We start from the raw sequence: 6255 nt of genomic DNA on the forward strand, positions 1-6255 counted from the left end.
GAAACCTTCGTTGGTCCAAGCTGTTCAACAGAATCAATTCTCTGGAAGCCCTGCAGATGACCCCAACCTTCATTTATCTGTGTTCTTGCAATACACCGACACTGTCAAAGCTAACAACGTTAGTTCTGAAGCTATTCGATTACGTCTCTTTCCTTTCTCCTTGAGAGATAGAGCTAGAGCGTGGCTTCAATCCCTGCCTTCTAATTCCATAACTACATGGGATGAATTGAAGAGAGTATTCTTAGCGAGATACTTTCCGCCTAGCAAAACTGCTATGCTCAGAGGTCAAATCAACAGATTTACCCAGAAAGATAACGAATCACTCTTCGAAGCTTGGGAACGTTACAAGGACATGCTTAGACTATGCCCTCATCATGGACTCGAACCATGGCTGATCATCCATACCTTCTATGGTGGTCTCTTATATAACACTAAAATGACTATAGATGCCGCTGCTGGCGGAGCATTAATGGACAAACCTCATGATGAAGCATACAACCTCATAGAGAACATGGCACAAAACCATTACCAATGGGGTGGAGAACGAGCCGCTCTAGAGAAAGCCCAAACCAAAGGCGGAATGTACGAAATAAGTGGTATAGACCGCGTTAACGCTAAAGTAGACGCTTTAACTCAAAAGATTGAGAATTTAGCCATCACTCCTTCAGCCACCGCTGCTGGTGTAGCACCTAACTGCGAGATTTGTGGATTGACTAGACACGCAGTTGCCGAATGTCAACTCTTGACTGGAGTCCCATCTGATCAAGTAAACTATGCTCAAGGAAACCCTTATTCTAACACGTACAACCGTGGATGGAAAAACCACCCGAACTTTTCTTATAAAAACAACAACGCGTTGTACGCGCATGTACAAGCACCTGTTGTACCACCTGGCTACCAAAAAGCGCCTGTAGCTGCTCAAAACACCCCTAGGAAGTCAAATCTAGAAATCATGATGGAGAACTTTATAGCTTCCCAACAACAAACCAATAAGGACTTCCTAAATCAAAACATCCACAATAGCGAGCAACTAAAACAACTATCGAACAAAGTAGATGCCTTAGCTACGCATAACAAAATGCTAGAAACTCAAATCTCACAAGTAGCTCAACAACAAGCACCTACTGCTGCCCCTGCTGGCACGTTTCCTGCTCAACCACAACCTAATCCTAAAGGACATGCGAACGCGATAACACTACGAAGTGGAACAAATTACGATGGACCCATTGATCCTAGAACTCAAACGCACCCATGTCACAACCAGAGCCAAAGGAAACCCAAAAGACATCAACTGATGATCAAACTGCTAAGACCAATGAGAGCAACAACGAAGTGGAACCTGAAAAAGAGAAACCTTACGTTCCACCACCACCTTATAAGCCACCAATTCCTTACCCTCAGAGATTAGCTAAATCAAAAACCGAAGCGCAATTTAAAAGATTTGTAGAACTTCTGAAACAATTAAACATAACCATACCGTTCACAGAAGCCATAACTGAAATGCCTTCATACGCTAAATTCCTAAAAGAAATCCTATCAAACAAAAAGAAACTCGAGGATAACGAAACTGTAACACTTACTGCTGAATATAGCGCTATCATCCAAAATAACATGCCTCCAAAACTGAAAGATCTTGGTAGTTTCTCTATACCCTGCATAATAGGTAAAACCATCATAGAGAAAGCCCTGTGCGATTTAGGAGCCAGTGTTAGTTTGATGCCTCTTTCAACCTCTAAGAAACTAAATCTGGGTGAGCTTAAAGCAACGAGAATGTCTCTTCAATTAGCTGACCGTTCAGTCAAATACCCTGTAGGAATGTTAGAAAATATCCTTGTTCGTGTAGGTCAATTCTACATCCCAACTGACTTCATCATTATGGATATCCAAGAAGATTCTAACATCCCGATCATACTAGGAAGACCATTCTTAGCAACCGCTGGTGCAATCATAGATGTCAAGCGAGGAAAGCTTACTTTCGAAGTAGGAGAAGAGAAAATAGAATTTATACTTTCCCAATTCCTAAAAGCACCCTCTATAATTGACACATGCTGTTCTGCTGACATAATCGACGAGTGTGTTAATGAAATACAATCCGAACCAAATAAGGAAACCGAGACCCTAAAAATTCCTATATCGCCAATCTTTGAAGATGACAACTGGCGTGGGGAATATCAAGATGACCATCTGAGTGAATGTTTAGCCTTAACTCCTGATCCCATACCTGGACCGAAGAAACCTGCTATAGAACTGAAAACACTTCCTACCGATCTTAGATACGAATTCCTAGACGAAGAACGTAACCAACCAGTTATAGTTAACGCTGATTTAGGAAAAACCGAGACTGTAAAATTACTTGCTGTCCTAAGAAAATACCCAACCGCTTTAGGATATAACATATCAGATTTGAAAGGAATAAGTCCTTCCCTCTGTATGCACCGCATTATGCTCGAAGACGATTGTAAAACCTCTAGAGAACATCAAAGGCGAATAAATCCTATTATGAGCGATGTGGTTAAAAAGGAAATCCAAAAACTGCTAGAAGCCGGAATAATATATCCTATATCCGATAGTAAATGGGTTAGTCCTGTTCATGTCGTACCAAAGAAAGGAGGAGTTACTGTAATCACTAACGCAAAAGGCGAATCTGTAGCACAACGTACCCAAACTGGATGGAGAATGTGCATTGACTATAGGAAGCTAAACAAAGCCACCAGAAAAGACCATTTCCCTTTACCTTTCATAGATCAAATGCTCGAACGCCTAGCTAAACACTCGCATTTCTGTTATCTGGATGGATACTCCGGATTTTTCCAAATTCCTATCCACCCTGACGACCAAGAGAAGACCACATTTACCTGTCCTTATGGTACATTCGCTTATAGACGAATGCCTTTTGGGCTTTGCAATGCACCCGCGACCTTCCAAAGATGCATGATGGCAATATTTGTCGACTGCCTAGATGGAATAATGAAGGTCTATATGGACGACTTCTCTGTCTGTGGAGGAAGTTTTGAAACATGTTTAGAGAACCTTGAATTGGTACTTAAACGATGCGTAAGCGTAAACCTAGTCCTTAATTGGGAAAAGTGCCATTTCATGGTTCGACAAGGGATTGTACTTGGACACATCGTATCTGATAGAGGGATTGAAGTAGATAAAGCCAAAATCGAAATTATCGAAAACCTTCAACCTCCCAAAACTGTTAGAGAAATAAGAAGTTTTCTAGGACACGCTGGTTTTTACCGACGTTTCATTAAGGATTTCTCTAAAATAACAAAACCCTTAACTGAATCACTAATGAAAGACGCCGAATTTATTTTTACCGATAAATGCACTGAAGCATTTCATACGCTTAAACGAGCATTAATCTCTGCGCCAATTATGCAACCTCCCGACTGGAATGAGCCTTTCGAAATAATGTGTGACGCAAGTGATTATGTTGTAGGAGCCGTTCTAGGGCAAAGAAAAGATAAGAAACTACATGTCATATATTATGCGAGTAGAACCCTAGACGAAGCTCAAATGAATTATGCCACGACAGAAAAAGAATTATTAGTTGTCGTATTCGCATTAGACAAGTTCCGTTCTTACCTGGTAGGAGCCAAAATGATCATATACACTGACCACGCTGCCATTAGGTACCTCCTAACCAAGAAAGACGCCAAACCGAGATTGTTGAGATGGATCCTGTTACTACAAGAGTTCGACCTGGAAATTAAAGATAAAAAGGGCACTGAAAATGTCGTAGCAGATCACCTCTCTCGATTGGAAAATCTGAAACCCGAACAAGTACCAATTGACGATGATTTCCCTTATGAAAGACTCATCGCTCAGTTAGAAGCCAATGAATTCGAACCATACCATCCAAACGCTAAAACCAACAAATTAGCAGAAATAGCTTTAGCCCGCTCTGACATACCTTGGTATGCAGATTTCGTAAACTACCTAGCTGCTGGTGTGCTTCCTCCTGATCTAAGCTACCAACAGAAGAAGAAATTCTTCCATGACCTAAAACATTACTATTGGGACGACCCACTCCTGTTCAAAAGAGGCCCCGATGGAATCTTTAGACGTTGTGTACCCGAGGAAGAAATAGGAAGTATAATAACACACTGCCCTTCTGCACCGTGTGGAGGACACCATAGCACATCTAGAACCTGCGCCAAAATCCTTCAATCTGGACTCTTCTGGCCCAACCTGTGGAAAGATGTTTATTTTGCTGTACTAAACTGTGATAGATGCCAACGAACCGGAAACATTTCGAGACGCGATGAAATGCCTCAAAAGGGCATTCTGGAAGTAGAAATATTTGACGTCTGGGGAATAGACTTTATGGGTCCGTTTCCGTCATCGTTTGGAAATCAATATATACTCGTAGCCGTCGATTACGTTTCAAAATGGATAGAAGCTATCGCCTCTCCTACAAAAGATACACGAGTAGTTATCAAACTCTTCAAAAATGTCATCTTTCCTAGGTTCGGTGTGCCTAGACTAGTAATTAGCGATGGTGGTTCCCATTTCATTTCAAGAATACTCGAGAAACTCCTTCGAAAATATGGAGTAAATCATCGAATAGCTACACCATACCATCCACAAACAAGCGGACAAGTAGAAGTATCTGACCGCGAAATAAAACAAATATTGGAGAAAACTGTTGCTATATCTAGAAAAGATTGGTTAACCAAGCTAAATGAAGCTTTATGGGCTTATAGAACAGCTTTCAAAACTCCAATAGGAACTACCCCATTCAAACTCGTTTATGGAAAATCATGCCACCTCCCGGTAGAGTTAGAACATAAAGCCTATTGGGCCATTAAGAACTTAAACCTAAACTACACTGCCGCTGGTGAGAAACGACTTCTAGACATAAACGAATTAGAAGAACTTCGACAAGACGCTTACGAAAATGCCAAACTCTATAAAGAGAGAACGAAAAAATGGCACGACAAGCGTATATCTAGAAAAAAATTTAGCATAGGCGATAAAGTACTTTTGCTTAATTCTAGACTAAAATTATTTCCTGGTAAGTTACGATCTAGATGGTCTGGCCCTTTCGAAATAACTAACATATTTCCGAGTGGAGCGATAGAAATCAAAGGAGAAACCGTCAAACCTTTTGTCGTAAATGGGCAACGTCTAAAGTATTACCATCATCTCGAACACGATGAAAACATCGAAGTCTTTAAACTTGACGAGTTGCCCGCTCATTCGAAAAAATAGTTTTTCTATTTAAAAAATCGTCGAGCTTACGACATAAAACAAAGCGCTTGGTGGGAGACAACCCACATTTATTTATTCTTTTATTTTATTTTTATTCTTATTTTTATTTTTAACCTTTTTCATTTAAATAATCTATTCTATTTTGAATTATTTTAATTTTAATTTTAATCATTTTTACATTTTTCCTACATTTTATAATAACTACTATAATTATAACTGCTATCTTAATTCGAGAAAATATTCCCTTTTTATAATTATATTTATTATTATAATTTGTTACATTTTTATATTATTATTATTTTTATTTTTCTTCTTTTTAAATCAACACTAGCCTAGTTCTAACTTAATCTTAATATTTTCAACTTCTAGGTTTTCTTAACTACTAACTAAGATGCAAGAAGTCGATAATATGGAAGTTGTGTTCCGTGGTAGAGGACAAGAAGCAAGATTTGATAAGCTGGCTTAAAGACAAATGGATTTGACTTGCTACCCTCACCAACCGACTATGGTAAGACTTGGTATCGAAGAAAGCGTTCTACACCTGCTAAACCAAATTGGTTGGACTGACTCTCACCTGTTCCGTAAGTTTAGTACCTACCGGAAGCTCACTCTGGAATTCTTGAGTTCCCTGACCTATCTTCCTAACTGTGGACAAGGACTGAGAAAAGGAGTCATTCTCTTTAGACTCTTTGGTATGGAATTTAACTTTTGCATCCGAGATTTTGTTGAAATGCTAGAACTACCTCATGGATCAGATGCATACACCCATGTAGCTGAAGATAGCCTTGCGTACTGAGAGTTGGAAAGATATTGGGGCAAGATCACTGGAAACGACAACCCTGAAGAGAACGAATTCCAATCTGAGAACATCCATAACCCTGCTTTCAGATACTTCCACAATATCATTGCTCATTACATCTTTGGTAAACCCGATAATGTCACTGAAGTTTCTAGAGAAGAGTTATCCATCATGTTCTGCTCCTATCAGAATCGCCCGGTCAATGCCATCGCATTCATGCTAACAAACTTCGAGCG

At 39.8% G+C, this 6255-nt stretch overlaps 1 non-coding gene across 1 annotated transcript; it reads right to left on the reverse strand.

The window, feature by feature from the left end:
* Positions 1-274: 274 nt before the first annotated feature.
* LOC131625238 (small nucleolar RNA R71) lies at positions 275-381 on the reverse strand. Its single transcript, XR_009290782.1, has one exon. It is a non-coding gene; the product is annotated as a small nucleolar RNA R71 (small nucleolar RNA).
* Positions 382-6255: the final 5874 nt, after the last annotated feature.

The sequence above is a fragment of the Vicia villosa genome, unplaced genomic scaffold (assembly GCF_029867415.1).
Source record: "Vicia villosa cultivar HV-30 ecotype Madison, WI unplaced genomic scaffold, Vvil1.0 ctg.000195F_1_1_2_unsc, whole genome shotgun sequence".
NCBI lineage: Eukaryota > Viridiplantae > Streptophyta > Magnoliopsida > Fabales > Fabaceae > Vicia > Vicia villosa.